This window comes from Tursiops truncatus, chromosome 2 (genome assembly GCF_011762595.2).
Source record: "Tursiops truncatus isolate mTurTru1 chromosome 2, mTurTru1.mat.Y, whole genome shotgun sequence".
NCBI classification, from domain to species: Eukaryota; Metazoa; Chordata; class Mammalia; order Artiodactyla; family Delphinidae; genus Tursiops; species Tursiops truncatus.
Window position 1 is genome coordinate 151949653 of NC_047035.1, and position 12196 is coordinate 151961848.

Genomic DNA, 12196 nt, shown 5'->3' on the forward strand with positions numbered 1-12196 from the left:
TTTTTTTTTTTTTTTTTTTTTTTTTTTTTTTGCTTTTATTTCCCCAGTTTTCAGGCACATTTACAAACTTGCAGCTGGGGCTGGTCTTACCAATCCTAGAAATTCTTCCTCTTCAACTATTTTCTAAAAAGTCTCCCTCCTCCCTGCCCCGCCGCCATTCACAAGGGGATTTTGAGCCCCTTGAGTTCACATCCCTGAAGATATGCACCACCCTCAAAAATATCTATATTGAATGAATGAAAACTGTGAATGTTTTCCTAGTGGTGGTCAGATGAAAATAACGTGGATGTTATCACATCGTTACACTGAGAGACTATTTGCTTTACACTAGCTTTCTGCTAAAACTTCCAGTACATTTTTTTTCTTTTTAAAATAATTTGCTTCCTCGTGCACCTCTCTATCAATTTCTAGTTCTAGTCTACATTCCCATCTAGTTCCTAGTTCACCGGCAGAGCAGAGACGATGGACACTGTCAGGGTTTGAAAAACAAACCCTCACAGGGTGTGTTTACCACCATCAATTACCTCGGTTCTTAGTCATTATTCAGTTTTTCTCCCCCTTGTGAGAGGGGTTTTAAACAATATCAAAACACTTCCAATAGATAGAAACATTAGCGTCAAAATGCCCATCAAAGGGAGGAAATAAAGTCACTTTTTTCTTTCACTCAGTGGAACTCAGCACTGTCATCCAGTGGAGGAAATACGCTGACCCTGCACTTCTTGCAATTACCTTTTCCTGCTACTGCCTCCTGCTCTAAAGAGGAAAAGGAAACTCTTCTGGAAACTATGATTGAGTAGTAGGTTACTTCCAACCGAGGCCAGAGGTAATCATTAGTTTTAGCAACTTGTGGTTCAATAAAAACTATCTGTAGCAATGCGACAGGAAGCTCTCTCTTTCAGGGAACACGATTAGTTTTTATTCAATCCCTGCTCTCTTTCTAAATATCATGTTGATAGAAATAAAAACACACTCCTGAAACAACAAAAGAAATGGTGGGTATATCAAGATTTTTGCCCTGAGACGTTTGTCTTAACTCTCACCTTGCTTAGTTGACATACACTCTCTTGAGGCAAAGATGGAATAAATAGTCCAGAGTGACAGTGGAGTCGAATCTCAAATGACTTTATGCCTCAACCGTGCACCATTTAAAGCAGCGGACCCCAACATTTGTGGCACCAGGGACCGGTTTCATGGAAGACAATTTTTCCAGCAACGTGGAGGAGGGGGCGGGACGGGCGGTAATGCAAGCGATGGGGGGCGGCAGATGAAGTTTCACTGGCTTGTCCGCCGCTCACCTCCTGCTGTGCCGCCTGTTTCCTAACAGGCCATGGATCAGTACCAGTCTGCGGCCCAGAGGTTGGGGACCCCTGGTTTAAAGGTTTGTTCCAAAAATATCAGACACTCTGAAAGGTTAGATGTCCGTAAAACTGCTTTCCCTTCTATGAGTGATGTTGAAACTCATGATTACCTTAGCTTGGGCACCTGGGAACAGTCAGGATCTGTTTTGTTGCAGAAGGAATGAATGCATAGCATTAGAAGGATGATAGGACTGGGTGTTTCTGACCTTCGAAGCAGACTTAACATGAAACAAAGCAAGCAAAAACTGTAAATATTTAGCAGAAAATGTTACCAAGTTTTAGAGGGGAAAGATGATACAATCTCTAAAGGGTCATTAGCTTGGGGATAGTCATGACCTTGAGAACACAGCTCCATCCACTAAGTGACCAGTTGGTAAATCTGTACAGAGAGCTCCATCTACCCATATCAGCTCAGGGTCAGTTTGATCTTCTTGTGGGTGTTTTGTATTTTGTTTCAGGTCTTTAAAAGCTATTTAAAAAACACAAACAACAACAACAGCAACAAACCCTGCTTTTCTTTTTCCTACTTCTTGTTCCTGAGCCCTACCCACCTCCCTTTTTGGCTCTTGTCTACCTTTGCAATTTCTGGCACGTATGTGCTCTGCTGCATGCCAGTTTCAGGTCAACAGATGTTGTCATGAAAAACAAGAACTAGAAAATTAGAAAATCTCACTGCTTTGCAATGCTTATTAGCAGGAAACTGCAACAATATGCTTTATATTTTTTAGTAGAGAGCTCTTGTGGGCACCCTACTCATCAGTTTGTATATTTTTAAACTTTCTTTTTTGAATACGTGTTATTTTTGTAGTGGAAAAAACCATTTAATTTGGAAACTGTAATGACCTTCTCATCCGCTTCTCTTTAGCTTTGTCTCTGCGATAAAGTCTGATACAGCATATGCAAGTGTGTAGAAAAACTATGGCCATTAACAAAAGAAGCTTTCAGAGGAAACATGTTTTTGAAAAATTTTAAATCTGCAGTTTTGAAAAGATGTCAAACCTTCCCTTTGCTAAACAGAAATTTTTTTGAAAACTGGCTAATGGTCTCAAAAACAGTTCAGACAGATTTATAGGAAAAAGTATTTGGTTCCTACCTTATAATAATTTCTTTATAAATGAAAAGACTGAAATAGTTTTTTAAGCCAGGTTCTAAAGCACTTTAGATTAGTTTGCTCTGTAAAGGGGACTCAAGCTCTTGGAAGAAAGCTTGTCCCAGCAACTCATGAAATTGTCCCATCCAACTATGAATTTCCAAAAGTAAGATGCCTACCATAAAATATGTATGATTTTTCAACGTGAGGCTGATGTTATATAGAGCAATATAGCATATGGACTGCCCCGATTTCCAGGGCAGCAGAAATAATACACAGTTGTCAGGGCCAACATGGGCCTCACCCACAGGCCTCACCCACCCCACCCCACGGGGTGTCTCATTTCATTATCATCCTGTCATTTGTTCTTGTTGAACTGTAATAAAGGGAAAACAGATTCCTGGTCCTGGGAAAGCATTTCTTGTTTCTTTATCTGCATAATAAGGGGTTTGAGCTAAATCCTTTCCAAGACGCTTACCAGATATAAAATTCTGAAGTTCTTATGTAGCAACATGTAATTTTGGAATTGCTCACAGACACACATGCCTTGGAACTTTCAGCCAAACCCTGAAACAGAAAGTCAGAGTGTATGTGTGTATATATATGTATATTTGTTTGTTTGTCTTTATAGTCCATTTTTATTTATCATTCTATTAGTCTCACTAGAAGCTCAACACTGTGGACTAATAGATTTTTGATCTTACATCATAACTCACTGATAATAACTTTATTAAATGTTCTACATTTTTACACATATTATGATTATTTATTGTTTTTAACACTTTCTTTGAAAAATTAAAAAATATTTTATACAATTTGTAAAGGTTGGGGCTTCCCTGGTGGCGCAGTGGTTGAGAGTCCGCCTGCCGATGCAGGGGACACGGGTTCGTGCCCCGGTCCGGGAAGATCCCACATGCCGCAGAGCGGCTAAGCCCGTGAGCCATGGCCGCTGAGCCTGCGCTTCCTGGGCCTGTGCTCCGCAACGGGAGAGGCCACAACAGTGAGAGGCCCGCGTACCGAAAAAAAAAAAAAAAAAAAAAAAAACAATTTGTAAAGGTTACCTTCTATTTACGGTTCTTACAAAATATTGTCTATATTCCCTGTGTTGTATAATACATCCTTGAGTCTATCCTACACCCAAGAATTTGGGTATATTAAATTCTGTAGTTTTTATCTTTGGTACTGTTAATGTGATTAATAACAACAACAACAATAATAATAATAATTGCTGTTTTTCCTCTAACTTTGTCTCATACAAATAGGAGATCATTCTCTTGCAGATTTCTGAGACCTCTTACAACTACTCTCTTTTTTATGTTTCTTTCTCTTTCATTTTTTCATGGTTTATACTCTTTATCCTATTTCTTTTCCTTTTCATTCGTTATTTTCTCGTTTTCTCTCTTTGCTTGCCATTATGTTTTCTCTTTCCTCGGTTCCTCTTTGAGATTTTGTGAAATTAGTTGTCCCTTGGATAGAATAAACACCATGACAGTACTGGCATTTTGGGGTTTACAGAAGAACATTATTTTTCACAGCACTAAATTATAGCCACTTAAGTGTTTGGTGAATCTGCGCCACCTTCTGTTCATTTAATTAAAATGCCATCCTAATTGTGCTGGGTCACCATGCATTTTTTCCTTCCTGCTCATCTGAGTGTTCATTTTACTGTCATTTCCCCCTAAAAACCTCCTCTCGCAAATAGATTTGACATTTTGTGAGCATTTCATTCTACTTGAGGCCTGATATTTACACGACCTAAATGGTGCTTGGAGAAAAGCTTCCTGGATTTTTAAATGATTTTATTTTACTTATATAGTCAAATCCAAATGACACAAGGAAACGTATTAGGAATAGTCTGGATTTGTGTACCATTTCACCTTTCACCTTGCTCCCACCCCCGCAAAGCTAGAGGATTGTCGGCCCATTAGAATGGGTTTGCATTTCATGAATATTCACATAGTTAGTGTCAGAATCGTGGGCATGGCTGACGGGAAGAGATAATCTGTCTCCTAGGTGACTTTGGGGAAAACAGCTTATGATTTGTAAAAAAAATAGTGCTCTCTGGGTGAAAAGTTTAACAGCTAATCTGTCATTCTAATGGCACAGGCCATCACAAGCCAATGAAAACAGAAAAATGACTGGAAAATGACTACTTTGATGACCTTCTTATTTTTGTAGTTCAATAGTAAATACAGGGTAGCAATATGAAGATAATTTTATTAGGAAAAGATAGCAAGAAATCTTGAAATTCAGAAAAAAATCATGAATAGTCTTCTAGAATGACCTAAAATTTATGTCTATATATCCTCGTCTTTTATAAGCTTCATCACTGAAAGGAATTACTAAACTGGAAATTCTTAGAAAAATTTCTCAGAAATGCACTCGGTAGTAGTGATGTATGGGTGCAGAGGGGGATAATAGTGAAAGTTTAATAAAAGTATATTTCATCCAGATCTTCCTTTTACTTTATTTATTTTTTAAATTTTATTTATTTTATTTTAGTTATTTTTGGCTGCATTGGGTCTTCATTGCTGCACGCGGGCTTTCTCTAGTTGTGGTGAGTGGGGGCTACTCTTCATTGCAGTGCGTGGGCTTCTCATTACGGTGGCTTCTCTTGTTGCAGAGCACGGGCTCTAGGCATGCAGGCTCAGTAGTTGTGGCACAAGGGCTTAGTGGGATCTTCCCGAACCAGGGCTCGAACCCGTGTGATCTGCATTGGCAGGCGGATTCTTAACCACTGCGCCATCAGGGAAGCCCCTGGATCTTCCTTTTAAAGAACAAATTTTTATCTTATACCTATCATGAAAATGTTCCAGTGCCTGGCAACTAAACAATTACTTTCGTTTTCAGATGACAAACGGGCCGTACGCTCCTTGTGATGTTATTGGATGATTAGAGCCATGACCACACTGAGAAAGAAAAAAATCTCTTTGAAATAAATTTAAGATACTCCTTTGCTCCAATGCCCTCCTCCTCCCCCACCCCGAACTATGAAACTCAACGATGCTTCAGGAAGTTGAGAGGGATTCTGGTACAAGAGACACGCTCTTCTCCAGAGGGTACCACTTCCATCTCCCCATGAGCACAGAGCACTTTTTCATAGTTGACGTGTATGTATTATATATACGTAATAGGTCCTGAAAATATTGGAAATTCTCCACGTCGGTATTGACTGCTAAGGTGATTTCTAAATCTCTGGTTGATTCCAGTCTCCTCAGAATGCAAATTGCAGGAGCTGTTTTAACAGTGGACACCTGTGGTTTGCGTTGTCCTAAACCTCCCTGCCAGCCATTTTGTTGTCATTCAGATACTAAAGCTTGACTTCAAGGGTCTGAAAAGGCCAGCTTTCCCCATCCCATTATCAACTGAGATCAACTGCTGTTTAAAGGTTATGACAAATGACAGAATGGCCTCTCTTTCATTCGTTTCTGGCCTTACCCATATATCACTCGACCTGAGCTCTCCTCCCCGTTGATATTCCACAGAACGTCTACTGAGCGTGTTGCCTACCAGCAGACATCTTGTCCTTGTGAATGTAGCATCGTTTCTGAACCATCCCCTGAATCTTCTTTCATTCTCCAAAGGAGGGAAGTATCCTGGGTCCTCAGAGTTTACAGCTTTATCACAGTAAAGAGGGTAAGAGGAGGTGGTGGAGGTTGGCGGGGGAGTGGCTCTGGGGGATTCTATGTTCGCATTCAATCTTGAATTGAGAGCAGTTGCCTGGGAAACAAAACCTCAAAAAAAAAATCTCATTTTTGCATGCATCTTCAAATGGCAGGACGTGCTTTTGTGTTGAAAGCAAGTCCTCTAAGTCTAAAGGCTCAACGAGGCCTGAGCATAGCACAACCCACCTAAGCATAGCACGGATACTGTCTATCACGGTGCTAATCAAATAGAACATGCTAATGTTAAAAACGGAGACAAAAAGGTTAACATGCTCTTCTCTGGTCCCAGGAGTTGAAAGGCATCAGGGAGCCGCAGAATGGATTCTGCAATGCAGTCAGAAGACCCGCCTTTGGGACATACCTCTAATTGGTAATTTATGTTTTAGGGTAGGGTGTGAGCTTGGGCTGTGTGTGACAAATACACCTAACCTCCAGGCTCAGCTTCTTCAACTATAAAAGAAAGAGTTGGTCTGGTCTCCAAAACACCACCTTTCCCCACCCCTCCTCCTAGAGCTAATAATTACCTGGGCCTGTAAGGGTGTAGCTTAGGACTGCTAATCAGTGTCTTTCAACATTTATTGGGTATTGATGATGTCACCCGTGTAGGGGTGGAAAAAAATGTCTGTTACCCTTTTAGGTTCTGTACCTGAGGGCTGTGAATTAAACTGACAAACACCAGATTAATGGGAGAAAAGGTTTATTTTGTTTGCACATGGGAGCGTCACAGAAAGAAGTAAAAACTGAAAGAAGCAGTTAGGTTTGAAAGCTTATATACTATTTTAAGAAAGGGTGATAAATGGTAGAGAAGTGACTAGACAAAGGAAAAGGAGTTTGGGCTTCTGGGGACAATACACTGTGAGAAAGTAAATATATAGGGGAGGCATGGAAGATAAGGGTTACTTCGTGAGGTTGGCTAAGCAGACTCAAGTGTGTGTGTCTCCAGTGATAAGAGTCATCTCTGGTGATTAAGAGTCATTCTCTTTATCGTGGTATAGGAGAGGGAGACATTTTACAAATGGAAACGTATGTCCTACTTTCAGGCAGAAAGGAGGAAGACAGAGTATCCTTCTTGCATCTGCTGTTTCTCAATTGCCTTCAGCTCAAAATAATCCTTATGCCGAAGGGGAACACTTTGGGGTGGTATATTCCGATCCCTTTCATTAGCATAGTGCTGGGTTTTTTTCTGACCCCTCTCTGTATAGACGGACTGATCCATTAATTGAAGGCATTAATTACAAAAGCTGATTTTTTGCATTTAAAGCATCAAAGAAAGGTTTCTTCAATTTTTCAGAGATTATACGAGCTCAAGTGTATGTATTTATTAGGAATTTTTTTCCTTCAGAAATATATTCAGTAGAAATGTTGATTATTCCAGAAATAATTATCATAATGAGTGTGTGTGTGTGTGCATGTGTGTGTCTGCCACCAAGTATATGGATGCAAAACAAATATTTGGGATGGAAATTATGCTTTCCTTCAGGAGGGTACTATGATGTGTTTTATTCTTCAAAAGCGTCATCTAGTAACGAGAAAGCTTCATTCTTGCTCTATGGGAGGGGAGACGAATTACTTTTGCTGATTTTATTGTTACACGACTTATGCCAAAACAAAAGACATTTTTCTTGGGGACTATAATTAACTCATTATTAAATAAGTAACAATTTGCATTTTTGTAAACAGTGCATCTTGTTTTATTCCCCTCACGTTTCCAGAGTCATAGGCACACAGAACTAAATGAACACCTCAGTTATATGTTTTTTTTTCAAGAGCGGGTAACATCCTTTCAAATGAACCGTGCTTCTTCTGCTTGGCATTTCTTTCCCTCTCATCTCCAAATGCCTAAATCCACCCCACTGCTTCAGACCTATTTCAAATGCTCCCTTGCACGTAGCCTCGTTTGATACTTCTCCCCCATCTCTGAACTGCCATGGCAGAAATTTTTTTCTGTCTCTTACGTATCACTCTCTGCCATGTATACGTGTCACTTAGTTGCTGCACGACTTACATCTTCCACTACAGTGTGAGCTCCTGAAGGCAGAGTCTCAGAGACCACGGAGTGCCTCACTCAGAGCAGTCCTCAGTAAATATTTCAAGAATAGATGAAAAGGTTTATTTATTTCCAAAAGGAGACGACACAGTGAGTTTTGACAATTCTTGGAAGATTAGCCACCCTGTTGATTATGTTTGGAAAACCTTTCATTCACTTATTTTCAGCTGGTGTATATGCAAGGACCATCATTTAATATTAATATTAATAATAATCTGATCAGGGACTTCCCTGGTGGTCCAGTAGGTAAGATTCTGTGCTTCCGCTACAGGCAGCCTGGGTTCTATCCTTGGTCGGGGAACTAAGATCCCACATGCCTCGCGGTGCAGCCAAAAATAAATAAAATAAAATAAAATAATAATCTGATCAAAGAAAATAAGGAGCGCCATCAATCTTAGGCAACATGGCAAACAACGAACTGAAACACATAATTTGGTCAAACATGAAATATGAGTGGTTTTGAGGTCATCTGTTTTTGGCTTACTTCTAGGCTGGTTTCTCTGTTAGATGGAAGAATAGAAGTTGACTGTTTGTAGTATCTGGGTGCATTGGGAGAGGGGGACAATCATCATGGAACTTGGATAAAACTTGTTTCAAAGGACCTCTTGCGTTCAGTTGGATAAAATGGCTCTGATTTACCACCATCGACAGTATAATCAGGGATTACCCAAATGGGGCATTTCTAGAGAGAGCTGGAGAAGAAAGAAGGATATGGAAGACAGCTGATCGTCTTGGCATCTTCATGGATAAACGTTTTGAGTCTCCAAAAAAAAATAACTTCAGAGAGATTTGCTGACACACAGGGAAATAAGGTTTGCATGTGAATTTGAATGGAAAGGATAAATTTCATGATCATCTTATGGTTGCCAAGAGAAATAAGTCACTCAGATAGTGTAACCTGGCTTAAAGGGAAGATTGACAGACGCATTTTTAGGTAATAATGAAGTCATCATGGAGATCTAAAATGAAACCTAATAAAAATAATAAAAATTGCTAAGCACAATAACAAGAAAGCTGAAACGCAGGTTACGTCCCCCATAAAAAGATGTCTACACTGTATTTCAACCGAATGACAATTCACTTTGTCCAAAAAGCGAAGTTTCATTGCTCCCGTCAGTCAAAAGAAGTAACCAAAATATTGACCTTTACCAGTTCGCTACAGATTAAGAAAGATTCTTCTTGTAACAAAGATTCTGACCCTGAGAACTTGAGTTTGCAAAATATCTGCCAACACACTTGTCCCGGTGTTGGAAAGTTGGGAAATTAAGCAGGTTAAGCTCTTAAACCCAACACCCTTCCTGTTGAAGAACGCAATCCTCTCTTCCTATCCATGAAAAATAACATGAGTTGCAAATTCTACCCCATGTAGGCTTCTGATGACCTATATGTTAATATTAGCTGTTGCCACGTACAGTAAGATGGTATCTATGGAGGGTTCCATAACTACAGTGAGCCTATAGCCTCTAGGCTTGACCTTCCATTTTCAGATGGGGTGCTCTTGGGGCCAGGAAGAGCCCAGCTAATTGCATAAACCAGGAAGAGCCCAGCTAATTGCATAAACCTGAAGAATTCACTATGAAGCCACTAGCCACATGTAGCTAGTGAGCACTTGAAATGTGGCTAGCCTGAATTGAGATGTGCTGTAATCATAAAATACAAGTCAGATGTTGAAGACACAGTATGAAAAAAAGAATAGGAAATATCTCGACATTTAAAAATATTGGTTGCATGTGGACAATATTTTGAATATATTGGATTACATAAAATATATTACTAAAATTAATTGCACCTGTTTTTACAGAAATGTGGGTTTCATAGGTGTGGGTTAATTTATAGGAAAACAGAAGCAGAGGCAAGACAAGTTGCTGGTAGCCAGTGGGATGAGCAAAGACTTGGGGAGGTGAGCAGGTCATCTCCATAAGACCGAGCACTTCTATGGAGTTGGACAGAGGGTGAGAAAAGAAATGCCTCCTTACAGCTGAGGAAAGATGTCACAAATGCATACTTTCTCACTTGTGTGGTCTCTGGCCTGATTACTTAATAGAGTTACTTCTTCAGGTTGTACCTTTTACGACAATCAGATGATGTTTGCTAAGCACAGTGAGCTGCTTGGATGAAAATAAGATAAACACCTTGGAGGGTTGTCCATCCCCATGGTGACCAGCCAGCAGGTAAGATTCTGTCTCTGTACCAAACTATTTCCATACGAAATTGACAGAAGTGATACGGTTTACTTGGCGGTGTTTCTGCTTTTTAAACAAGTTGGGAGGAAAGCTGGAGCCTAGAATATTTATCCTGGTGTAAAAGGTATGAAAACAACACTTAGAAAATACTTTTTTGGTGTGGATGGGGAGTCCTTAAGGAGATATTTGCTTGTGTCTGATTTCTCTTTGTTTTTTACTGACTTCATTTAATTAGATAGATCCTCTAAGATCCAGAGGAGTGCCACTGAAATCTCATGAAATCTCATAAAGATGTATAAGGCTGCGTGAGCTGTTTAAACTGAGACGCAGCCTCTGTACTTGTGGTTGTCATTGAACTTGCCTTAGTCAGTCTAGGCCGCTGTTGCAAGACAGCACAGATGGGGACTTAAATAAAAGACATCTATTGATGTTTTTCTTAGAGTTACCATATGATCCAACAATCCCACTCCTGGGCATATATCTGGACAAAACTATAATTCAAAAAGATCCATGCACCCCAATGTTCATAGCAGTACTATCTACAGCAGTCAAGACATGGAAACAACCTAAATGTCCATCGATGGGTGAATGGATAAAGAAGATGGGGTACATATATACAATGGAATACTACTCAGCCATAAAAAAGAGGGAAGCAATGCCATTTGCAGCAACATGGATCCACCTAGAGATTATCATATGTAGTGAAGTAAGTCAGAAAGAGAAAGACAAATGCCATATGATACCACATATGTGGAATCTAAAATATGACACAAATGAACTTACCCATGAAACAGAAACAGACTTACAGACATAGAGAACAGACTTGTGGTTGCCAAGGGGGAGGGAGAGTGGGGAGAGATGGATTGGGAGTTTGGGTTAGCAGATGCAAACTAGTATATATAGGATGGATAAACAACAAGGTCCTACTGTATAGCACAGGGAACTATATTCAGTATCCTGTGATACACCATCACGGCACGGAATATGAAAAAGAATGTATATATATGTATAACTGAATTACTTTGCTGTGCAGCAGAAATTAACACAACATTGTAAATCAACTGTACTTCAATAAAATAAAGTAAAAAAAAAAGACACCTATTTTCTTACAGTTCTGGAGGCTGGAAGTCCAGGATCAAAGAGCTGGCAGGCCTGGTCTCTGGTGAGATTCCTTTCGCTGGCTTGTAGATGGCTGCATACCACTGTGTCCTCACATGGCTTTTCCACTGTGTGAACGAGAATCCCTGATGTCTCTTCCTCTTCTGAAAAGGACACCACCCCTCTCAGAGCAGGGCCCCACTGTTATGACTGCATGTAACTTTTATTACCTACCTAAAGGCTCCATCTCCAAACAGTCATAGGCGGCTTTGACGTATGAATATGAGAGGGACCCAATTCAGTTCATGACAGGGCTGTTCATGAATGTTCCATTCTCCTACCGGGCATTTGGAAAAATCATACATCACTGCTTCCTTTGAACTTGGATGTGGCTCAGGGGTGAGGGGGTATGGCATCTGTTTGTGACCTGCTTTTCTCAGTGAAGTGTGTGATGGAGTGACATGCAAGCTTCTGGGAAGAAGCTTTAAAATGTAAGTCACGAGTCCCCACTGTCCCTTCCCCTTAAAACAGTAGTTCTGGAGATACATGGAAGATGGAGCTTTCGGTGGAGCCCAAGAGAAAAGCATCTCTGCTGACCAGTGCTGTCCATGTAGGATGAATAAGAAACTTTTTAAAGAATTAGTATTTAAAAGTATATTTAAAAAAATATGTTTTGCCATTGAGATTTGGAGGTTGCTTCTTGCTGGTACAGACCTAGCCCATCCTGACTTACACGAGGTCAAAGATTCATTGGT